This window comes from Cimex lectularius, unplaced genomic scaffold, assembly GCF_000648675.2.
Source record: "Cimex lectularius strain Harlan isolate CLEC.00 unplaced genomic scaffold, Clec_2.1 scaffold39, whole genome shotgun sequence".
NCBI classification, from domain to species: Eukaryota; Metazoa; Arthropoda; class Insecta; order Hemiptera; family Cimicidae; genus Cimex; species Cimex lectularius.
In genome coordinates this window covers 266025-292398 of record NW_019392653.1, presented here as the reverse complement: position 1 = coordinate 292398, position 26374 = coordinate 266025, and the positions used below count along the sequence as shown (strand labels likewise).

Genomic DNA, 26374 nt, shown 5'->3' with positions numbered 1-26374 from the left:
CATTTAATAAAATTTGAAGTAATGTGTCCTCGATTGAGCATAGACTTTTTTGGAGAGAGTGTGAAAGTGAGCTGGTGAGTGAATGATTAAGTAAGCGAATGGATGTGTGGGGTTAGTTAATAGTGAGTGATTGTATGAACGAGTTAATTAGTCGTGAATGAGTGTTGATTATACCGTTGACCAATTGAATTGTCATTCATAGAGACATGTTCACTTACAAACTTTCCAAAGTACATTTTTCCGGTCTGATGTTTTTTGTTTTCGTCCAATTGAATAGCGGGCGATAAATCTCAACGTTTTTGTCAGGACGCTGCGAGGTGGACCATTGTTCATATATTTGGGGCCGTTTATTCCCTCTGCTGAGTCCAAAACTTTATAACGAGAAGTGGGGAAGGTGAGAAAAGGGTCAATTGTCAGGAGCTTAAGGAGGCGTCAGGTCGAGAACGGCCCTTTGTCACTTTTCCTGTTTATCCTGCCATTGTGGAAGAAGAGCGGGCCCTGTTACAAAACTGCCACACATAACTGGCATAATACCAGTAAAAAGAATTGATAACAATAAAAATCATTTCGACGTTCTCCATGTCTTCGTCCTTCGAAAATTGTATTTAATTTTTTTGAAATTTTATTATGCACTGTATAGAAATTAATATATTTAATAAATCAGCCTTGTTTAAGAGAAAAAGGGGAAGATTTTAATTTAAAAATGTCTTCATTACTTTCATACTTTTCGGAGTTTGTCATTTTAATAAAGAGCATGTGAAAAACGCTCAGTTTAAAATCTGAAATCCTTTGAAGTTCGAGAAGTTCGCCCCTTTGCCTCGGCCTCGGCCTCCGTCACACCCCCAGCCCTTTTGAAGATCCTTTCACCAATCTGACCTGTGTTGAAAAGAGATGAAAACTGCCGTTAAAAATTAAAGCTATTAATTTCCCCAGGGGAATTTCAATTCACGGCCTTTTTTTGCCCGACGGTAGAAATCGAATAAATTTTTTCGAAAACCTTCCTTTTTTTCTATTTTTAGTAAAAGCCTTCCTATCGAAAGGGCTGAAGTACGAACAAAAAGTCTAATAAAATTCAGAAACAAAAAATACAATTAAGTATATAGGGTACAGCGTGCACGAAGATACAGTCAATTAAATGTCTAACTTTTTAAAGTTAACAAAAAAATGGATCATAAATAAGGACAACGGGGAAATATTAAACCATTAGTGGCAGAGAGGAACTTAATATTACTGTACCAAACATTAAAGATGATTTTTTTTAAACAGAATTTCTCTGCACATAACGGTTTTTCTCGCACATGGAACTTTATTGTCCATGATGATTTCTGGCTGACGATTCTTTATCGTTTATGATTCGTTTCAGTTTACTGTATTTTTTTTTTGGTTTATAGATCTTTCTAGATTACTGTTCTTTGCTACCCTTTGTTCTTTTTCGGTCACGGTTATTTTTCCTTTACGATTTCTTCAGCTCATTGTTCTTTGTATTTTATACTAATAAGTACTGCGTACTTTGACATTCACGGTTCTTTCTAATTGTAAGTCACTGTTTTTAGACGTTCAATGTCCTTTCAGTTTTATCTTTTTTGCCTTACATTGTTCTTTTTAGCTCACAGTTCTTTCTCATTTATGGTTTCTTCCCGCCCATTGTTCATTCATCGTTCATAGTTCGACCCTGTTTGCTTTTTTTTTGTTCATGGTTCTTTCCAGTTTACTGTTCTTTGCCACCATTTTTTCGAGCTGACAGTTATTTTTCTTTCATGATTTTATCAGCGCACTGTTCTTTGTCGTCCATGGGGCTTTTAATCTCACGGTTCTTTCTCGTTGCCATTTTTTTTCCAATTTACTGTTATTTTATCGTTCTTGGTTTGTTCCAGCTCACAGTTCGTTATTGTTACGGTTTGTTCGAGTTCACAGTTTTTCTAATTCGTGTCTTTTTCTCATTCATGGTTTGAAATATGTAATTTTTCTATTTTTTCTACTTTTTTTGCTGGCCGTAAATTTTTTGCTTCAATAAAGTACACTGTTCTTTATAGTTCCATTTTATTTGTGTTTTAATGTTCTTTCTAGCTCACGGTTTTTTTTTCAACTCACTCTTCTTTGTTATTCACAGTTTTTTCTAGCTCACGATTTTTTCTCGTTCATGGTTCTTCCTCGTTCACTGTTTTTTTATCGTTCATAGTTCGCTCCAGTTTACTGGGTTTTTCTCGTTCATGGTCCTTTCTGTTTTACTGTTCTTTGCCACCATTGTTTTTTTTAGCTAACGGTTATTCTTCCTTCACGATTTCTTCAGGTCACTGTTCTTTGTCGTTTAGCTTACGGTTCTTTCTCGTTGCTAATTCTTACCGATTTACTAGTACTTCATTGTTTCTGGTTCGTTCCAGTTCAAAGTTTGTTATTATTATGTTTTGTCCGATTACAGGTTTTCTAATTCATGACTTTTTCTCATTTGGTTGAAATGAAAAAGTTAATGTCACGAGCGAGATTCGAATTCACGACCTTCGGGTCAATACGCCGCTGCTCTAACCAGTTGAGCTCAAACATGGCTGAAGACAAAAGGTCAATGCCAAAAAAAAAAAAAAAAAAAAAAAAAAAAAAAAAAAAAAAAAAAAAAAACCAGTTGAGCTATCACGACTTCGAATTTTCAACCAAGACCTTACATAAAAAGATTAATTAATTGAAACTAGCACTAATGCCAGCACTGCACCGGTAGAACGTATGCTTTGAGGAGCCAGGCATAGCTGGCACTCAATGTGTGTGATTAGGTATCAATGATGTCCCGATGCTACCGTCGGTTGAGGCGACGTGGCGGTTGTCAGGATGGGAATTAATTAAGAGGGCTCGAGATGGTTAGGATAGTTCGAAAGGTGGTGTGGAAAGTCTGGACCGGATCAGTTCGTTGACAAAAAGAATGCTGAGGTCTTTGTACATAGTGCGGTTAGGGACATAATAAGGTGCTTTGACAATTTGTCTAAGGACTTTCGATGGGAAGGACTGGATGCTCTGGATATTGGACGACTCGGTAGTACCCCACAGTTCCAATCCGTATATTCATTTCAGTGAACTTAGTAAACTCTTGTACAGTGTTAGCTGTCTTTGTTGTCAAAGTCGATTTCGATCTTAGAATTCTTCGGAGTAGTCGAAGTCTTAAGTTTTTTTAAGTCTTGTGTGGGGATTCCTCATCAGTCCGCTGTCGAGATATAGTCCGAGGTATTTGATTTGAGTAGAAACTGGTTTGTTGTTGATGTTCAATGGAGAACAAGACTACTTTTTCAGCGTGAAACACTGAGTGCATTTTTGTTCGTTTAGTTCGTCCTCAATTTTTTACACCAGTCTCCGATAAGCTCAAGGTGTTCTTGGATGTTGGAGGAAGCTTGGACAGGATAAGAGTTAGAGCTACCCGATTGCGGTGTCGTAGGTGATGAAAATAGTGTCAGGATTACGTATACATCAGCAATATAAATGATATAAAGGATAGGACCAAGGATACTACCTTGCGGTACACCGGCCCGGATCTCTTTGACATCCGAGAATTAATTACCGCACCTCACTCTGAAATTGCGATTGGTTAGGAAGGATTTCGATAAAAGATAATAATGAAAGGGCAGGAAGCGCTGAAATTTAAAATGTATGTCTGGATACGTCTAAGAATGCGTCCAGGCAATACTCCTTTTTTCCAGGGCCGATGAGATGATGACTACTCTAAAACTTTGCAGGATAGTGGAATGTAGTGGACGGAAACCGAATTCGTGAGATCGAATGATTTTTGTTGATGAAGGATTGTTTTGCTTCAATAAAGTACACAGTCCTTTACAGTTCCGTTTTCTTTGTCGTTTAATGTTCTTTCTAGCTCACGATTTTTTGTCATTCACGGTTCTTTCAGCTCACTCTTCTTTCTCGTTCATTGGTCTTTTTAGCCTACAGTAGGTTTCATCTCATTGTTCTCAGTCCTTCCATCCTTTGAAGATAGGGGAAAATAAATTGCTATTTCCCATCAATACATTTAATCCAGAAAATATTTGAAATAAATGGATTCTTATTAATCAGCCGTAAATGTAATATAAATAGAAAATGGAAAAATAACGTTTAACAATGGTTCGAAATAATTGTTCAGATTACGAATTATTGTTGAATGTGTATTTACAATGATGGTAACTGTGACAGCGGAAACAATAAAATTATATTACATCGCTGGAAAAACGTGAGATCACACAATAAAGAGGAAAACGGTTTTAGTTCTATAACGTGAATCTTGCTTAGCTAATATCTCTGGGCGTTATATAACTATTCCGTAATATAAGGTTTGTTATATGACCCTTTGAGGCCGGAATACGATATAATAGAGTTAAATACGCCCATTATAAACAGCCGTTTGGGTAGTAATAATTGGCGTTTTTCCCTTCCCTTCTACAAACTTTTAGAGATTTACGAGCATTATTACAATTCCTCCATGGGGTTGATTTTACCGCCTGGGGCGGGGGCGAGGGGTCTCTTATTCAAATTAAGCAATATGAATTCATGCCTGAAATCGGCCCGAGGCCCGTCCCAGATTTGCGTTCAAGGTGCTTATTAAGGTTCAGGTCGTCGTCGACGGTTAAACCTCGACCTAACGACAACCGAGAAAAACATTGATATATTTGGATGGATTAAAAACCGAGTTGAGAAAGAGCCACAAACGAAAAAAGAATCGCAAACGTGAGAGAAGTAGAGTTTAGAAAAGGTCGAACATCAATGAACTTTGAACGAGAACCGCAAAGAATAATGAACGACGATGAACAGTACGAACCAAGCACGATAAATTAAAAAAAAGAAGTGAACTTGGAGTAATCGTGAACGAGGAAGAACCATAAACTGTAAAGAATAAAATAACTATGAAATAACAGTGGACGATAAACGTACTGAGCTAGAATGAGCCAAGACCTAAAAGAATTGGCAAAGATCAGAAAGCTGAATCATGAAATATAAAGTAATCGTGAACATGACTGATCTGTGAACGACTAAGAATAATGAGCTGAAGTAGCCATAAAACCAGAAGAACCCTGAGCTAGAAAGAACAGTGAACGAGATGGTACAACTTATCGAACCGTAAAAGGACAAAGATCCGGGAGGCAGAGACTGAACGACGAAGAAGAGTGAGCTCAAAAAATCATAACCAGAAGAAACGGGAACTAGAAAAACCTTCAAAATAAAAGAACAGTGTATTGGAAGACATCGTGACTGAGAAAGAACTGTGAGCTAAAAAAGCCACGTAAGACAAACAAAAAGAGTGAACTGGAAGAACCGTGAGCTAGAGAGAACAGTAAATGACTAAGAGCAGTGTCTTACGATTGGACAGAACCGTGAAAGGCAAAGTACATTGATTTGGAAAGAAATGTGAACATGAAAAAACCTCGAAAGTCAACGAACCGTGAGTGGCAAAGAACAGTAAACCGGAAAGAATCATGAACGATGAAAGAACAATGAACGGGAAGAAACCGTTACTGCGAAAGAACTGTGCTAAAAAGAACCATGTAAGACAAAAACGAGAGAACGGGAAGATCCGTAAGCTAGAAAGAACATTGATGGAATAAGAACAGTGACTGACATTTAGGCAGAACCGTGAACGTCAAAGTACGCTGATCTGGAGAGAAATGTGAACTTGAAAGAACCTCAAAAGTCAAAGAACACTGATCTGGTAAGAACCGTGAATGGCAAAGAACAGTAAACTGGAAAAAACCATGAACGATGAATGAACAATGAGCGGGAAGAAACCGTGAGTGAGAAAGATCTATGAGTCGAAAAGTATCATGCAAGACAAAAAAGTTGAACTGAAAGAACCGTAAGCTAGAAAGAACATTGATGGAATAAGAACAGTGAATTACAATTAGACAGAACCGTGAATGTCAAAGTACGCTGAACTGGAAAGAAATGTGAACTTGAAAAAACCACCAAAGTCCAAGAACAATGATCTGGAAAGATCGTGAGTGGCAAAGAACAGTAAACCGCCAAGAAACATGGACGATGAATGAACAATGAGGGGGAAGAAATCGTGACTGAGAAAGAATTGGGAGCTAAAAAAAACCATGCACGAAAACCAAAGTGATTTGGAGGAATCGTGTGCTAGAAAGAACCGTGAGCGAACAAGAACATTGACTTAAAAAAACCGTGACCATCAAAGAACATGGATATGGAAAGAACAGTCATCGACTAACAACGGGGGCGTAAAAACAACCATGAACGACCAAGAATACTGATCTGGAATGAACCGGAAGCTAGAAAGATTAGTGACCGACAAAAAAAAATGGGAACTGGGAAGAACCAAGGTTTTCGTTAAGCAAATAAATTGATGGCGAGGTAAAAAGTAGGTAAAACAGGAACATGATATATTTCAACCCGTGTAATCAATCATTAGTTAGAAACCTCAGAAGCAATTATATACTTAAAAAGTTTTTGACAATACGAATCAAAAGTTAAGAAAGTATTACCAGAGCCACCCCTCGGATATATTCGGACAGCATTAATGGATATCCAACTTCGGATCAGCGGGAATGGAAACACGTTGAGCGACTGGCAGGCCATTCATCAATGCATCAGTCATTAATGAATATCCACTCCCTCCCCACGTTTCGAAATAATAGCTGAAAGGTGAAAAACCCAATTTAAACTATGTCCTATTTTTCAAAACTACTTTCAAATCCAATTTAATAGAGTTACCTTGTTTTTATAGTTTGTAATGAATTACATCCACTTATGAAATAGTTGAGAATATAAGATAAAGGGAACTTTATATTAAATCATTAACGGTTTCTTAAAGAAAACGAAGATGATGGATGATAATATTTTACTACTTAAGACTTATGGTACTTAAGAAAACCCGGTGTTTTCGGGTTGATATGATCTAAGTTACGTGATGATTTTTAAGCATCTTTCTTATCTTACAGTCTATTTTGAACGTTTTCAACAAAAATGACGTCATCTTTTTAAGGAAGGTACTTTTTATTTTTTTACCTTCACTCTGAAAATTATATTTAGGGGTTAATTTCTCCGGCGGAGATACACCCGAGAATTACAAAATCCTTTCGCTTATAAATAGCGTTTTACTTTTTCTCATCAAGAGTTAATTTTCTGATTTGAGCTGTAAACCTCCAAACTAGCCAAAAAAATTCATTTTTTCCTCAACTTCTTTTCGGCCATATACGGCCAAACCAATCTGCGCTATATTAACACAAATGGAAAAATTAAAAAAATACAAATGATATGATGGTCAAACTCTCGTCTCGCACTCGGTAACACTTCGATTCAAGGGTGTGAAACGTTACCTGCCTAATCTAATTTAATCCGATCCTAACCCAACCATAACCTACCTAACCTAAACCACAACCCTTCCCTCTCTTCAATAATGCAAAATCTATGACCCAAAAATGTGTGTATCCAGGTAAAAAACACATTACTCTAAAAAATAAACCACGTAAACCGAAAAGTAGAGAAAAATAGAAATAGAATAAAACGGGAAAAAGTCAGCGACGAAAGAACTATGAACGACAAAAGTGCATGAACGAAATACAACCAAAATAATAAACAGTTAACGAGGAATACTGAAAGGAACAGAACAAAAGGATAATAAAGTATGGCTGAGAAAGTATCGTGAAGTGAAAGGGGCAAAAGCGTGAGAGAATCGTAAGATAAAAGAACCGTTAGCTAAAAAGAACCACGAACGACAAAAGTCACTTAACTGAAGGAACCGTGAGATAGAAAGAACAGTGAAGGAGAAAGGACCTTACAGAAACACGTAGCCCATTGTAAAGATCATTGAACGACAGAAAAACCTTCAGTTGGAATGAACCGTGATCTATAAAGAACTGTGAGCTTAAAAGAACCGTGAACGAGAAAGAACAGTGAACTGGAAAGAATCGTGAGAGAGAAAGAACAGTCATCTGGAAAGAACTGTGACCTATAAAGAACTGTGAACGACAAAGAACGGTGAACGAGAAAGAACATTGAGCGAAAAAGAACTGTGACCTATAAAGAACCGTGATCGAGTAGGAACCGTGAATGTCATAAAACAGTGTCATAACACAGTCATAAAATCATGAAAGAACCATGTGCGAGAAACAACGGTGAGCTCTAAAGAACAGTGAATGTCAAAAAACAGTGAGCTGATAGAACCATAACCGGGAAACAATAGTGAGCTTGAAAGAACCATGAGAGAGTAAGAACGGTCACTTTGAAAGAACTGTGACCTCTAAAGAACTGTGAATGACAAAGAACGATGAGCGAGAAAGAACATTGAGCTTGAAAGAACCGTGATCTATAAAGAACCGTGAACAATAATGAACTTGTAAGCTATAACGAACCGTGATCGAGTATGAACCGTGAATGTCAAAAACAGTGTGCTGGAAAGAACCGTGATCTAGAATGAATCGTGAATGTCAAAAAGCAGTGAGCTTGAAAGAACCGTGGCCTATCAAAACTGTGAGCTTAAAAGGACCACGAACGACAATAATGAACAATAATGAACTTGTGAGCTGTAAAAAACCGTGATCGAGTATGAACTGTGAATGTCAAAAAACAGTGAGCTTGAAAAAAACCATGAGCGAAAAACAACTGAGCTAGAAAGTACATTGAGCTTGAAAGAACAATGATTTGGAAAGTAATCGATTATTACTATTAACCAAGTAATTATTCGCATCACTTGAAGCAAACACAAAATAATCTGTTTAAAATCCATTATTTGTAACTTGTGAAGTTGCATTGCTACATCAAATTACAAAGTTAATCCATTAGACGTGCAGGCCGTTGACCAAATTATGCCAGGGACACAAGAGGGCGCAACAGTAAATTAACGACATATGGTCGCGTTCCCAGACCCGGTTCAATTTTCTCAAGCAGCAACAATCAAATTATATACAACAAATAAAATAAATAAATTAAAATAAATAAGTTAATTAAATAACCAAGTTAGGCGTTAATAAATTTAAGCCTCACCTTGAGGTCCCATAGGGTTTTGTGTTTGGCTCTAGGTGCACGTTTTTGTCCGATATCTTGAATTAATCTTTTGATGTTACCAGGACATCTATCAAAAAATCTTTGACAATTTGTTTCTATGAACTGGCGCAGAAATTGCACTCCGGAGTTTGTGTGGAGTTCATCTATCTTCGTTGCTAATGGGCTGTTAGTGCATAACCTTAGGAACTTATTTTGGGTTCTTTGCAGCTTTTTATAATTACAAGTTAAGCCCCAAGCAGCGCATACATATGTCAACACTGGCCTTACTATGGTTTTGTAGATGAGTAACTTGTTTTGAACGCTCAACTGGGACTCTCGACACAATAGTGGAAAAATTATTTTTACATGTGTTTTTCCTTTTTGTATTAGTTCATTGATATGGATAGTAAACGTTAATTTAGCATCTAGCAGAACGCCGAGGTACCTTATAGAGGAGACCAGTTAATTTCTTCACCATTAAGGTGAACTTTAAGGTATACAGTTGGGCCTTGGGGGTATACAGTTGTAGTTGTTCTTTTCGTAAAGAGTATTGCTTCGGACTTACTCCTGTTCACCCTTATTTTCCACCTCGTAAAGTACGCGATAGACCTCTCCGCTGTCCTGCTCAATCGGTTCACTATGGCACTCACCCTCCATGATGATGTGTACAGCGCTGTGTCATCAGCGAACAGGGCCGCTCAACGCCAGGGATTTTGGGCATATCATTAATATAAATGAGGAACAGAGTAGGTCCCAGAACAGAGCCTTGTGGTACTCCAGCAGCCACATTACCAACCCGTGATTCTACGCCTTGAATTGTTATTACAAACTTTCGTCGGGTGCGGTATGAGTCTATGATCTTGACTAAGTATTGAGGAAAGACCATCTTGATAAGTTTGAATATTAATCCAATGTGCCAGACCGTGTCAAATGCTTTGTTGATGTCTAGCAACAAGGCGCCTATATGTTTTTTAAGGTTGAAGTTCCAAGATATCGAGTCTGCATAGTTGCGCTTGTGTTGAAAGATTAGACCTAAAGCCAAACTGCTCAATCATGAGTAGTCTTGGATTGTCTAAGAATTCTCTGATCCGCCGATCTATGACCTTTTAAAAATTTTTACTTAGAGTGCTAAGTAAACAGATTGGTCATTTGGGTTTTTACCAACTTTATGTAACATTATGATTCGAGTAGTTTTCCATCTTTCAGGGAAGCACCCATAAATCAGTAGCTTGTTAAAGATGTAAGCCAAGTATATAATGGCTCTAAGTGGCATGTTTTTGAGCATGATATTACTTATTTTGTCCATTCCAAGTGACTTTTTTGACTGCCTTTTCTTTATTATTGCTTTTATTTCCCGAGGAGTTACTAGTTTGCAGCTGCTGGGTTGGTGAGACGTCATTTTTCTGTATTGCCGAACAGATAGCTGAATTTGTCTTGTGTGTGAAACAGAGCCCAAGGACAGATTAGTGGAGTGAATAGTTTCCTATGTGTCAGCAAACAGGTTGGCTTTATCCAGGGGGTTGATAAAATGCCTTCCCCCGATTGACAGCGTTTCGACGGTTTTCTGGGTACCACTATTCTTCAACTATTTAGTCACTTTCCATAGTGATCCAGTTTGAGGGGTTAGCTTTTTAAGGTAAGATGACCAATTGGAGTTATGCCAGTTAGTAATCATAGTGCTGACTGTCCGCTGAAGTAGATAAAGTAAATTCTTAAAGAAAACAAGGCGAGTTCTTTGGTACCGATTTTTAACTCTGGTTTTAAGTTTTATCATAAGTTGTAGTCCCATTGGAAGATTACAGTTTTTTTGCTTAAGCAATTGCTTAGGAGTAGAGATTTGAAATGATGTCTGTAGTATGCCTGTGAAATGACCTAATAGCGTTTCCGCGGTGGAACAGTTCGGAATTTTTGGTGTTAGTGTTACGTATGAGTTTATTTCATTTCTGTATTTTTCCCAGTCCGTTTTGTAGGTGGATAGTAACGGTAAGGCATCTATGTGAGATGTTTTTGAATGTAATGAAAACAAGATGGGGTTATGGTCGGAGCTGAGTACACTAGGACTATCAGGGCCAGTTATGTTAAGATCACCGTTCTTTCCAGCTCACTGTTCTTTCTAACTCACGGTACCTTCAGCTAAGTGTTTTTTGTCGTTCGTGGTCCTTTTAAGCTCACAGTTTTGATAGGCCACGGTTCTTTCAAGCTCACTGCTTTTTGACATTCACGATTCATTCTAGATCACGGTTCTTTCCAGCACACTGTTTTTGACATTCACGGTTCATACTCGATCACGGTTCTTTATAGCTTACAAGTTCATTATTGTTCACGGTTCTTTCTCGTTCACCATTCTTTGTCATTCACAGTTCTTTCTCTCTCACGATTCTTTCCAGCTCACTATTCTTTTACGCTTACTGTTCTTTTTCGCTCATTGTTCTTTATAGGACACAGTTCTTTTCAGACGACTGTTTTTTTTTCTCGCTCACAGTTCTTTTAAGCATTCAGTTCTTTATAGGTCACGGTTCTTTCCAGGTGACTGGTCTTTATCTCTCACGGTTTTTTCTCATTATTGTTTTTTGTTGTCACTGTTATAATTTCATAACAAGAGATGAAATAAGAATTAATTTGTAGTTTGACGTATTGTTATTAGAATCATTGATTGGCTACTTCGTAATTAATTTTATCCAATTGCACCAGTGCCGTCATTATTAAATTTGGAGTTTAAAGTATTCTGCGAATAGAAATGAAGATGCCGTGCCGGTTGAGAGAGGAAGGGAGAGATAATAAAGAAAGGTAAATTTCCCGGGTTTCAACGTCCCGATTAACCCTTTGAAACAGTAGGCGAAGGTGTGGTGGTCTCTATTTGCCCTTGTGAGAGTGGAAAGCAATTCTCGTCAACGCCCTGGAAAACGGGACGTCAGTTCCAGGCTGTTTGCCGACTTTACAGTCCCGGCCCGCAAACCAGCCCTCATTACACCCTCACTTTACGACTGATTAAAAATATAAATAAGAACCCTTTCCCATCTTCAAAGTCGTTTTGCTCTTAGTATGTTGGGCACGAGCCATCGAATATTAACAGTACATTTTATTTGACCAATGAATTAATTATTAATTCTAGCTTATATTTCTCGTTAAACGAAGCGAGAACAAGCGGACGACAAATTCATACGTTATAGAATAATTAATAAACATATTATTATTTGTTAAATTGGACTATTCCATTAAAAAACAAGGGTGAAAAATTTTCTTAATTAAATCCTTTCGATACACTTTTTAAAAATGTTTATGCTATTATAAACATAAAAAAGGCAAAATGAAAATTTCACTGGCTCCGCTATTTTACCTTCGAAAGATAAGTTTTAATGGAGCTTCCTTTATTTAAACGATTCCTCCAGGCCGAAGGGGCTTCGTTTAATATTTCTTTTGACATCTTATGTTAGTTTCTGTTTTTCGATTGTAATGTACTGTAAAGAAAATAAGATTTCGTTTATCTAGAGGTAGAAAAAAAACTTGGGATCAGTACATTTGATATTAGGAACCAGATTTAGTTTATGTTTTAATCGCCGATCTTATAATGGCTCTTCTCTCCAGGTGTTGAAAATCTGCACCAACCACCCCTATAAAATAAGGGTAGTTTCGCCAGATAGCGGGAAGCGATAACGAACACGGTACCGCCCACCCCACCGGACGGAGGCACGAACCCGTTCAAACTTCAACTTCCATCGGCTATTACAAAACCCGCGGTCGTATTCTCACGTAACATTTATTCTCCACGCGATGTGGAAGACGGTTTAAACTGTAATTTTGATCATGATCAGAGGCTGTCAAAAAAAGAAGAAGAAGAAAAATTAAACACTTACAACGAAAACGGAATGAATGTGCTCGTATAGAACTTTTGTGTGCCAGATAGATATAGAGATAGATAGATAAGTAAGTAGATAGGAATAGATAGAGACAGACAAAAAAAAAAAAAATTAAAAACATAACCTTATGTGCTGTAAATTACCTCTCCCTGCTTATCGGCCAGACTCGCTCTATCTGACTTTGATCTATTCTAACCACAAGCCCCGTTTGTCTGGCATGAAGGTAATAACGATTTAGAAAGGGACGAAATGTAATTCACCTGTGTTTGCAGCTATAAATTTACTTAATCACAACTGTAAATACGACTAATTAAAAATGTCGTGCTAAAATAGATATAATTTCGTTCCTTTCTCTCTCATTAACTCTTTCTTTCCTTATTTTCTTCTGCTTTTTGTCTTCTTTATTTTTTATATTTCTAACCCTTTCTTTTTTACACACACACTCTCTCTCTTTCTCTTTCTTTTGTTACTTTTATACTTTATGTCTCTCTCCCTCTTTCTCCCTTTCTTTCCCTCTTTCATATTTTTTCCGCTTGCTGTTGCTCTCCCTTTCTCTGCCTCTCTCTTTTCTTTCAGTTTCCTTCTTCATTTATGCTTTCTGTCGCTCTTTTTATTTTTTCTCTCTCCGTTTTTTCTATTGTTCCCCTTTCTTTCCTTTTTTAATGTGCTTTTCTTAATATTTTTTATCGCTCTCCCTTTTTTCTCTCCCTCTCTCTCATTCTTCTTTTCTTCCCTTTCTTTATTTTTTCTACTTTCTATTACCCTCTCTTTCTCTCTCTCACTCTCTCTCTCCACATTTTTCTCTTTCTCGCTCTCTCTCTTTATTTTCTGTATTTTTGATGCTTTCTGCCTTTGCTTTCTTTCTTTCTAAATCTTTTTCTTGCTCTCTCCCTCTCTTCCTCTATATTTCTCTCTCTCTCTCTCTCTCTCTCTCTCTCTTCCTCTATATTTCTCTCTCTCTCTCTCTCTTTATTTTCTGTTTTTTTATGCTCTCTGCCATTGACTTTCCTTCTTTCTTTCTAAATCTTTTTCTCGCTCTCTCTCTATTTATTTTCTTTATTTTTATACTATCTGTCTCTCTTTTTTCTTTCTTTTCTTTATAATCTTCTCTTTCTCTCTCTCTTCCTTTTCTTCTAGCTCTCTTTCTTCTTTTTTCTCCTTCTTTATTTTTTCTGCTTTCTGTCGCCCTCTCTCTCTCTCTCTCTCTCCCTCTCTCTCTCTCTCTCTCTCTCTCTCTCTCTCTCTCTCTCTCTCTCTCTCTCTTTATTTTTTATACTTTCTGTCTGTCTGTTTGTCTGTTTGTCTGTCTGTCTGTCTCTCTCTCTCTCTCTCTCTCTCTCTCTCTCTCTCTCTCTCTCTCTCTCTCTCGCGCTCTCTCTTTATTTTTTTTACTTTCTGTTTCTCTCTTTTTTCTCTCTTTCTTTTTTATTCTTCTCTCTCCCTATCTCTTTTTCTTTTTTGTTTATCATTCTTTTTTCTCGCTTTCTGNCTCTCTCTCTCTCTCTCTCTCTCTCTCTCTCTCTCTCTCTCTCTCTCTCTCTCTCTCTCTCTCTTTTTCGCGCTCTCTCTTTATTTTTTATACTTTCTGTTTCTCTCTTTTTTCTCTCTTTCTTTTTTATTCTTCTCTCTCCCTATCTCTTTTTCTTTTTTGTTTATCATTCTTTTTTCTCGCTTTCTGTCGGGCTCTCTTTCTTCTTTTTTCTCCTTTTCGTTCCTTTTTTCTTTTATGTTCATTTTTCTGCTTTGATACAAAGATACAAAAGTTTTATTGTGTTAAGTAAACAAAATAACAGTTTTTTCATTTCATTTGTCAAGAATAGTACAAATTAATTAATTTTTATCTCACTATTAATACGTGAAACAAACTCCTCAAAGTCATAAAAGGCATTAACAGTGAGGAATTTTGTTATTTTAAGTTTAAATTTTTTCAGGTAACAGTTCGACATCATCTGGTAGATTATTAAAAAAATGTATAGCCCAATATTTACAAAAGTTTTCTCGTCTTTTAAGGTTCAGCCGCTCAGGGACTACTTTATTAGTTTCTCCTATAGTGTTTACGTACAGAATTAAATTTTTTTAAAGTCTCACTTTGTTTATGTCGCACTCTTTTTCTCGTCTCTCTTCCTCACTATGTCTCTCATCGTCGTTTTTTTCGATTTACTTCCTCCCTTTCTGATTTTTGGTCAAATTTGTTGGTCCGGTTTCTCTTTTCCGTCTCTCAGCTTGTCTGTTAGGTAACTTCTGGTAAACAAGACGATATGATTTTTTGAAAGGCCACCAGAAGCCGCCTGGTGAAAGCAACGCAAAGAGAAAATTCTTCTAATTATTAAACATCCCGTCGGGAAAAAGTAAACGAGTCTTCTGAAAACAAACCGCTTCTGGCTTTGCTGGCATGCTTTAAAAACGGCCTCAAATACTTCTTGTTGAGTTTTGTTTCGGTGCAATTATTTTTTCCACCTTTGTACAAATCAAACACGAAATAAAATACAAAATGGTATTATTTTACTACTAATTACCTAAGAAGTAACATGCCTTTAGATAATAAATTTAATCTATAAAGAGTGAGTAAATAAAGGTAAAATAAATCATTGTAAATTAAGAAGTTGGTAGGTTTGTTGTGATTTTTTTCCAAATCAAGCCATCGAGTTTTTTGTATTGTTTTATTTTCAGTCCAAATTTAATTTTCAAAAATCAATTATCAAGTTTTCTCCACTCCTCCTGGGTTGATGAAGCTGGACCGTCAAAACGGCAATATAGCACCGCTGTAAATTCTAGCTCGACCACGGGCCCTTGCACCTGCGCCACCCTGTAATTGAAAAAGTACAATATCGCGACTCTGAACTGTCACTTTCCCCCCTCCTCGCTCTAGAAAAAATATAGCCTTTAATGATGCACATTACTTTTTTTTATTAACAAGTATGAATGTTTAAAGAAGCCGATCGATACTTGTAATCAACAAATGAGACCATAAGTGGGAAAAACTTCATCGGAAATATGATGAAAGTTACGTCCTATCTTTCAAAGTATAAACAACGAGTTCAGATACAAAAATAAAAAACAACAATGGCTTTGTTAGTGGTTTAATGTCATATTTAGTTCGCGAACGAATCAATTAAGTAAAGTAAAAATAAAAATTGGTCCAGCTGTAAATGTGGGGTTTAAGGACTGGGATTCAAATACGAGTCGGACGCTTTAACCACAAGGCTACCGCGTTCTTCCAATAAATGAATACTGTAAAAATAAAATGAATAATTGTTTGTTTTGCTTTTTGAGCCAATACGTTGGATTGTATGCTGATTTTTCCCCCTTTTCCTTTTGACATTTACGTAATGTTTTGTGAACTGATCCAAACATTTTAGCTTCGTTTGATCCGTTCGTCAGTGCGTTATCCGGTGAATAATTTTTATAAGTTGTTATTTAATTGAGGGAGGAGTAGAAAACCCGAAAGGGAAAGAGATACAGATAGATTATAAGAGTGACCAATATTGATATGAAGATAGGTAATGACAGAAAAGAGGCAAACAGAAAGAAAAAAGAACGAGGTAGAGAAAGAAAGCGACCGAGCGAGAGAGAGAGAGAGAGAGAGAGAGAGAGAGAGAGAGAGAGAGAGAGAGAGAGAGAGNAAAAGGGAGAGTGACAGAAGGCAGAAAAGAAGAACGAAAGGTAAAGAAACAGAAAAGCAGAAAAATAAATAAATAGGCAAACAAGGGAGTGTGTAAGAGAGAGAGAGAGAGAGAGAGAGAGAGAGAGAGAGAGAGAGAGAGAGGAGAGAGAGAGAGAGGGAGAGAGAGAGTGAGAGTGAGAGAGAGGAGTATGTTACGCAATCAAATAATAAACGAGTCAAAACTGCCTACACAGACAGTTAACGACAAAATGATAAAAATATAATAACAAAAAGACAGGTAAAAGGTAACAGAGAGTGAAGGACATACACCAGACAAGAATGGCGACAGACTGTCTGACTATATACAGATGCAAATGAAAGAGTAATGAAAAACAAACAATCGATTGGCCCAACAGAAAATGTTAGATATTAAAAGAAAATTACTAATAAACAATTGCTCTAATGAAGAAATGATTAAAGACAATGTTCAAAAATGAAGGAAAGAAGGATTTTATAGTAATAAGATTAAACACAATAGAAGTCAATTGTGTTGAACAAATTAAATTAAATTTAAAACAAGGTTAATTTCGAAGAAAGAAAAAAACAAATAAAATATTTATTTTTACGGAAAAATATTGTTTAAATACAAAAATAAAATAAAAAATAGCATTTTATAAGAGAATTAATTAAAACGTCCCATATGTTGAATAATAAATGAGCCCCTTTTTATTTCTCTTATAATAAAAACATTAATACCCATCTTCTAATCTTTCCCAAGTAGGGCACATGGCATTAACGCCCCTTACACTCCGGGCCCAAGGTGAAAGTTTACATCTAATAAACCCCCTATTGAATTTTATAGAGGGGAAAATTGTCGAAGTCGTTTCTTTAAGGAGGCTGTTCCGTCGGCAAAATAAGAAGCCGGACATGATAGTAATATCACGAGTTCATAGGAGCTTAAGGAATGCATTAAAATTTGACTCCTTTCCAACACAAAATCGAAAAAACTTCAGGAGAAGTATAAAGAACATGCCTGGTATAAATGAAACACTGCATTTCTCATCAATTTATGTAAAAATACATGCGACAATTAAGAAAACTAAGCCTGCTCTTTAAATTTTATATTCCAATGTTTTTTAATTTTTTTTTTTTTTTAACAATTCACAACGGTTTTTACAGGTGTCGTGACAGATAACAAACATCTGTATAACAGAGTCCTAATTGCTAAAGCAGCGTAAATTACATTCCCCGGCGGCCAGGCGGTTTACACGAACAGTGCATATGCAAATTGAACAAAACAGTGTCAGTAATGAAAATGCGCAGACCCCGGTCGGGTGGAGGACATTCAGATTATCCCATGAGGGTTTTTCGCTGGGATTGTCACGAGGACGTCTAATCGGCCGGCGATGATGGAGTCATAAAGGAATGAGATTATGAATGAAATGAAGTCAGAAAAAACCAAGCTCGTCAATAAGCTATTCATTATACAAAGAGTTGAAATTATTTAATGATCAAATTAAGTAAGTAATTAAGAAATTAACGAATGAAGAAAATGAATTGTTGAGGTAAAATTATAAATTGGTGAAAATTTTATTGTCTATTTTTCTTCATAAATTTGTTTATTTTTCTACAAGAATTCTTTGGTTTAGAATTTGTTCATTGTCCATTTTCTTTCACAAATAGGAAGAAAATTTTTCATCTTTTTTAGTGAGTTTGTAAATTGTACATTTTTCTTTATAAATTTTTCATCAAAGAAATCGTTCATTGGTCATTTTTCTACACAAATTGTTCATTATAGATTAGTTCGTAGGACGTTCTTATTCATAAATTTTTCGCTAGAGAATTGTAGTACATTTTTCTTAATAAATTTTTCATTAGAGAACTTGTTGATTAGTAAGTTTGCTACATAATTTCTTCAGATAATTTGTTCATCGTTATTTTTCTTCATAAATTAGTTTTAAAAAAGTACAGGTAATTTTTTCTCTTAAATGTTTCATTAGCAAATCTCTTAGTTGCCTATTTTGTTTGTAAATTGATAATTAGAAAATTTGTTCATCACTCTTTTTATTCATAAATTAGTCATTGAAATTTTATTTCATTAATATAAGGTTATTCTTCTTTATAAATTTTTTGATAGAAAATTTGTTCATTTTTCATTTTCTTTCACAAATTAGTCAATAAAAAATTGTTGATAAATTGAATTTGAATAAAGTGAATTTGTTCTTTTGCTTCATAATTTAATCATTAGTGAATTTATTCACAGGGAATTTTTCTTGTGAGAAATTGGCCATTGGTTATTTTTCTACATAAATTGTTCTTTAGAGAATTTCTACATATGTTATTTTTGTACATAAAATTTTCATTAAAGAATTTGTCAATTGGTTACTTTTTAAGTAAATTCTTTGTTAGAGAATTTTTTCTTTTCCTTCATAAATTGGTCATTAGAGAATTTTTGCCTAGATTATTTTTCTTCGTTAATTTTTGGTTAGGGAATTTAGACAATGGTCGTTTTTCTTCATAAATTTTTCATTAATTAAATTTGTGTTTTTTCCCTTGCATCATTCAATTGATTGTCATCACTGATGTCCATTCTCTGAACTTGATTTTGCAATATATTCCATAAAGTATTAACAGTCAAGGCACTGTTGTAACAAATGGCCTTACGTCTTTCGTACATCATGTCACGGCCGTCCATCATCAGGGTGCGACCCTTCGGCCCTTGTCAATAATATATAATAAATATATTGTCGTTACGTGACATCGTGTCGTCCGTGTTGTGAGGGTCAATTTAATATCAATTCGAACGGATCCAATGGAAAACGACTAAAGCTGAGCTTAATCGCTCTAAATGCAAATTGGACGAGGGACCGTGAGGGTTAATCCGCGAACGGTCCGACGCCGGGGATAATTCCCCCTCGCCCCTTTCCCGTTAGCCTCGTTAATTATAATCGCTGTTAACATTATAAAAAATAAAAGCTTTCCAGGTAAAGCTAAAAAATGCACACCAATTAGTATAATCGATTAATATGGATCCATATGAAAAAAATATCAACAACCGACGTGTACAAAACAAAACAAATTGAATATTAAAATATATACTACACTTTTAAATATTTCATTTATTAAAGTGGTGTATTTTCCTTTTTATATATTTCACATCGGTGATATTTGAAAAAGCTAGGGAATAAAATTCGTCCTGGCTTTTCTAATTAGTGATAAGTTATTAAAGAAATAATAACCATACTAGATGTAATATACATAAACTAATTTAATAATATTAATAATAATAACTAATAATTAACTACAATTTCTATTAATATAAAAATATTGATATCCTAAATGTGAAAAATATTGATATTTTAGATAAAAGATAACGTATTTATCAATAGATACGAGGTAATAATATTAAAAGAAATTGTACATATCGTCTAACAAGATCGATATAGAAAAAATATTTACGAAAATATCGATAGACCACTTGTTAAACATAAAAATATTGTATTTCCAAACATATCAATATTTTAAATACTACATGTCAACCGACCTATCGATAAGGTACTTTATTGTTAACAAAAATTTTATTATATTAGCAAACGTGATGGATACAGAAAAAATAAAACGAATATTCACAAAAATATCGATAATTCATTTTTGTATAATCGACTTGTTTGGCTTTTCTCTTCAGAGGCATTGCTATCCGCTCCTACTCCCGGATAACTTACTTTCTTTAAACGGTTCGCATGCACGATTTGAAATTTGTCATTGCCGACTTCTATCTCGTAGGTTAGAGGGCCGATGCACCGAGATACCCGGTAGGGACCCTCCCACGGCTGGAAAAACTTCGCAGAGTATCCCTGGGGTCGTACAGGTTGGTGTAGCAGAACCCATTGACCCTCCCGGAAGCGGAGATCTGTTGTACGTCGGTCATACTGATCTTTGCTCTTCTGATATGACCTCCCAGAAGCCTCTCGTACCAATCTATAGGATTCCTAGATTTTTCTTCTTAATTGGTCTAAATAGTTAAAAGGGGAAGAGGTGTTCCCAGTTGTCGGTCGAACCTCGAAATCAAACGGTGTCCTCACCTCTCTACCAAACATGATGGAGTTGGGAGTCAAACCAGTGGCTGAATGTGGTGTGCTATTGTCACCACGAACGGAAGCCACCTATTCCAGTTCCGGCCATTACGACGCATAGTGTGATAGTGATTCTATCAGTGTCCTGTGAAATCTCTCTACTCTACCGTTCCCTTGAGGGTAGTAAGATGTGGTCTGTAGTTTCTGGATTTTTAATAACTTGCAGACTTCCTTAAGCAGTAAGGAGGTAAAATTCGCACCTTGGTCAGTCAGGAGGTACTCTGGAGCTCCATGACGATTGATTACTTGTGTAAGTAACGCGCCTGCCACAGCCTCCGCAGTTTGTTCCCTCAAAGGTATGACTTCTGCGTACCGAGAAAAATGATCCACACAAGTAAGCATATACCGGTATACCCCCAATTCGGTGGCAGGTAAAGGACCCACAATATCTATTGACACGAGTTGGAAGGGTCGGTTCGGTACCTTAGGCTCTCCGAGGGGTGCTCTATGCTTTACTGGTGTTTTCCGTTTAGCGCATGACAGGCATTCGGCTACGTATTTTTTGACGTCATCTTGCCAGCCCGGCCAGAAGTACTCAAGCTCTACTCGCGCCCCTGGGTGACCTGCAAATGTCGCACTATGGCACTGTCTTAAAATTTCCGGCACCAAGGTTCTTGCAACCACCAGCTTCAATCCTGTTTTCGTATTTACGTATATCACTCCTTCTTGGTCTAGTATACACCATTTTCCCATAGCTTCCTTGTATTTATTACATACTGTGTCCCTTTCCTGTTCGGTTTTTAAGTTTTGACGAGCCCACCCGGAAGTCGTCTCTACTCCCGCAACACTCCGGCTCAGTGAGTCGGCGTTGGAATGTAGTTTCCCCGGCCTATGGATGGGTTCGTACGAGTATCTTCCAATTTTATTCTCCACCGATTTTCCTGGAGGTTGGGTCCTTCAGTCCTAAACCCCACTTTATGGCTGCGTGATCGGTTAGAAACTTAAAGGGCCTCCCATAAAGGTAGCACCGAAACTGGCGTGTTGCCCAAACCACTGCTAGGAGCTCCCTTTCAGTAGCACTATACCGCTGCTCGGGAGGTGACAACTTCCGGCTGGAAAACGCTATAGGGCGTTCAGCTCTATGGTAAAATAGAGACAGCACTGCCCCCAGACCTATTCCGCTTGCGTCGGTGGCGAGAATGAAAGGTTCTGCGAAGTCTAGAAAAATTAGGACACTTTCCTGGCAGAGCGCGTCTCGCAACTTTTCGAAGGCCTTCTGGTGCACACCCTGCTCGCATCCGCTCTAATCAAGTCGGTGAGGGGCTTCGCTATATCCGAAAATCTTGGGATGAATCGTCTATAATAGCCTACCAGGCACAGGAAGACTTGCACTGCCTTTTGTCTGTAGGAGCTGGATATTCCTTAACGGCCTTGACCTTATCCGGGTCTGGTTTTACACCTTCTCGAGTGACTAAGTGACCCAAATAGCTAACCTGGTCTTGGGCGAATTGACACTTCCTTAAATTTACTCGTAGATTGGCTTGTTGGAGTTTTTCTAATACCCTGCCAAGCCGCTCATTGTGTTCCTGCATGTTTTTTCCAAAAATTATGACGTTGTCTAGGTAAACGTAACATTCAACGCCCTTCAGCCCAACCAAAATCCTATCCATTAATCTTTGGAAGGTGGCCGGGGCTCCAGACAACCCAAAGGCCATGCGCTGGTATTCGTAGTGGCCATCCGGTAGGAAAAACCCGTTTTCTCCCTGTGCTTGTCGTTTATTGGGATCTGGTGGTACCCAGCCTGCAAATCAAGAGTGGTGAAATACTTGGTACCTCCGAGCCCTTCAAGTGTTTCCTGTATGAGTGGTAGCGGATATGCATCTGCAAACAACCAATGTGGTGCTGTCCAGGAGTGCATCCCACTCGCAGACCACAACCTTGAAGATGGCGAACCGCGGACGCGAAATAAAAATAAAAACTTATGTAAATAAAAATAAATTCACGCGTCCCCGAAGAGTTTTGCGCAGCCTGGACGTTTAATTAATATGCGCCAGATTGCTTTCTCTTCAATACCCCACATGTAACATGTAGACAAACAGCACTTCAAAATAATATTAAATAGCCCCAACATTGTGCAAATAGTCTGCATGCAGAAATCAATTAATAATTTCAAGAAAAAATATTTTGGTCGCATTAGATAACAAGTAAACTTAATTTAAAGTGAATTACAAAGCATTTTTTTAAATTAAAATTTTTTTTAAGGGGGTTCGGAACAATAGCAATAATCCTAGTCCAATCAATCAAAAATACTCAGACAGACTTATAGCTACATAATTATTTTATTTTTATATACACTATATGTCTAAATGTATTTTTATATATATTGTGTTGTGTGTGTTAAATGTTGCATGAATCTTTCATATGTTCACCACTGTGATTTCCCAATTNTGACTTACTGCTTAATGATTACAAAAATTTAATCAAATATGCGCGCCACGCCTGGCACTATCGCCAAGAGTTAATATTAGAATTTAATTTTTGAATATTTTAATTAAATATTAATATTTTTGTGAGTATTTGTATTAAATTTTCTATATCGATCCCTTTCACCAATATATGGGTAATTATATAAACAATAATTTTCCATATCGATATGTATATACACACACACAAAGTTTTTGTAATGCAATTTTAACGTAGTTCTACAAAAACAATTACCAACTAATAGAGAGGAATATGAGTAAAAATAATGTAAAAAAACCACCTTGATATCAGAAAACAATTCGTCTTGGAATGCAAAACAGATTATTATATTTATTTAAACTTATTAATTGAAATAATCGTACATCATCATCGTTGAGATGCCAAAAAATTATCCATACTTTTCTAGGTCTATTACTCGATAATAATCTTACAGTATATATAATAGGAACATTCATATGTTGTCCTAATTAATTATCGTCCGAATCTCAACAGTTTAGGAGTTATTTAATTTCTTCTGATTTTTTAAGATTTCACGACCTTGCTTCAAATAAACAAATAACTAAAAGGTTTTGGACAAATTTAGTAGTGTAATTGCTGAAAAAAACTAAATCGGATACTCACTAACCTCTCTTTAAAGTTCTTTAATGTATATCAATTTTTATGGCACACAAAAAACAAAACTTTGTGATCAATATGTCGATGACGCTTCAGGTTCGCACTGTGTTTCGACGGATTGATTTCCAACAACCTGAAAATTTTTAATTAATATATTTCTCTCGTTCACACTTTATTAATGAATAAATAAATTCAACTCGTTCAATTAATAAAATGTATAATTAGCAAGTACTAAATAAAAACACGGCGCTGAATTAGACACTATTCAAGACCGCCAGGTTGTGCGGGTTTAGTCGCCCCTTAGCGCCGTTGTTTTGATAATTTTATTGTTCACAACAGGACTCCCTCAATAAATTTTACAACCTTGTTATTCCGTTTATTAATTAATTGTCTTATCAATTATTATGTTAATTTCTAAACTAACTAGTCTCAAAAGGGACATAATAATTACGTTAAAACTAGTTTCACAGCTTATTTTGAATAATATATTGTAATTAATGTTACACAAATCAATAGAATTTTTTTAAACATCAACCGTTGATGATTGTTATGCAGTTTTAACCATCCCAAACCATCCCTTTCAAAAAAATTAGAACCAAAGATATAAAATAAAACTTTTGAATTTTTTTGTTTATTTCACACTTATTTTACTTTACATGACATTTAAACGTTGATGACATCAAACTAAAAATAATTCAGCTTCCTGATGGTTGTAATATTGTTAAAGTTGAATACAATACAGAGGAGTTATGAATTGTTAATTGGAACATACACTGAACTCCAGAAAAAAAATTGCCATACCATACCAGCTCGAAAATGTTTTTTATTGTTATAAAAATTTGTAATTATATGTTTAAAAAAAGATTTAAACCGTAATTGATTTTTTAAATTATCTACTCTCTTGACACTATTTTTAGATTTTATAACAACTAATCACATTTAATACGATCCGGCTTATTATTTCCTCATCCAACATTAAAAAAATCATACTGATAAATAATAACATTGAAATACACGCACAAAAAATCTAGAAAACCCGTTGTTAATAAAAAAAGTTAAGCTGTATGTCGGGTAACTGGTATAAACAGTAAAATTTTGTAAACTATAAAACCTTTCGGATGATTTATCTGTAATAATATTCTTGCTCTGAAACAAAATCTACAAATAACAACTAATTTTTAGTAAAAATTGTCCAATCATAACTAATTTTCAATAAAAATTTACAAAGTGTCACTAATTTTTAGTAAGAATTTTCCAATTACAAGTAATTTTGAATCAAAATCTACAAATTAAAACTAATTAAGGTAAATTTAGGTAACCGAAGTCCGTCGCAGGATAGAGCAAAGCTGACACCTGGTAGCAGAGAAGAAGAAAAAACATCTTAAAACATAAGATTATCGAATTCCCAAACATATCGATTTTTTCTGATATTAAGGTGGTATGTTTATCGACTTTCTCATAAAACATTTTTCTTACTATCTTTTTTATTTATTTTTTTATTTGGCAATTGTTCTGCTAGAACTACTTCGCATGGCATAAAAAACATCTTGTATTAAATATCAATATTTTACATTTAAAATATGGTATAAACTGTTGATATGGGATTTATGAACACTATTATCGACATATTCGCTAACGATAGCGATATGAAAAATAGATCGATGTATAACAAATATAAAACCAATATTTATTAGAGTATCGTATTTATCAAACTTAAGATTATCGAATTCTCAAAAATGTCGATTTCTGATATCAAGGAGGTGTATTTATCCACTTTCTCATAAAATATTTTTCTCACTATCTTTTTTTTTATTTTTTTTTATTTGCCAATTGTCGATTTCTGATATCAAGGTGGTGTGTTTCTCTTTCTTATAAATTCATTCATTTTCCTTCTATCCTTTCCTTTTTTGAATGCATTTTTTTATTGCAACTAGTTTTGCAATGCATAAATATCTAACTTCCATAGGGGACAAAATCGATAAATAAAATCGACTCCGAAAATATAAAACAAAATCACAAAAATATCGATAACTCACTTGTCAAATAGAAAAATATCGAATTTCTTAACATCGATATTTCAGATATCATAACAAGCTATGCATATGGAGCATTATTTTTTACAAAATTATCGATACATTGATTCTTACAGAAACAACGAATATTCACGAAAATATTGTTAGCTCACTTGTCAAACATAAAATATATCGCTATGAAATTTTCTTCTCTACATTTTCTCAAAAACATATTATTCTTATTTCAATTCTTTCTCTCTTAGTTTACAATTGCTCTGTTAGAACCACTTATAAAATGAAGAAAAAAAATCATTATGTATAAAATATTAATTTAGTATTACTCGTACCACAACTATCGATGTATTAATTAATGAGATCAATACAGAACATTAACCATATAAGAACGACAGCACTGGTAAACAAGCCTCTCCATTACTGTCAGCATGCATACAGAACAGGAAGATCAACAGAAACTGCACTGTACGAACTAACCAGTGATCTAAAAGAAACACTGGAAACAAAAGAAATAGCAATCTGCGCGTTCCTCGACATTGAGGGAGCTTTCGACAACGCATCTCATGCATCAATGGAAGCCTCCCTGAGGAAAAAACACGTAGACCAAACCACATCTAGATGGATTGGAGAACTTCTAAGAACTAGAATAGCTGAAACAAATATAGGAATAAACACTATAGAAGTTAGAACAACAAAAGGATGTCCTCAAGGAGGGATATTATCACCTCTCTTATGGAGCCTAATAGTTGATGA

The 26374-nt window shown here is 35.7% G+C and overlaps 1 protein-coding gene across 3 annotated transcripts in view; it reads right to left on the bottom strand.

Annotated features, from left to right (window-relative positions):
- The window catches only part of LOC106671165 (GTP-binding protein Di-Ras2), a 66874-nt gene that overhangs the window by 19644 nt on the left and 20856 nt on the right, over window positions 1–26374 (bottom strand). The window contains exon 1 of one of the 3 annotated variants that reach the window (XM_014402049.2): window positions 717–857. The exons of the other annotated variants lie outside the window; for them this stretch is intronic. The gene's annotated coding sequence lies outside the window, so the exon portion shown is untranslated. Of the gene's footprint in view, window positions 1–716; window positions 858–26374 lie in introns of those variants that run through there. 3 annotated transcript variants of the gene reach the window in all.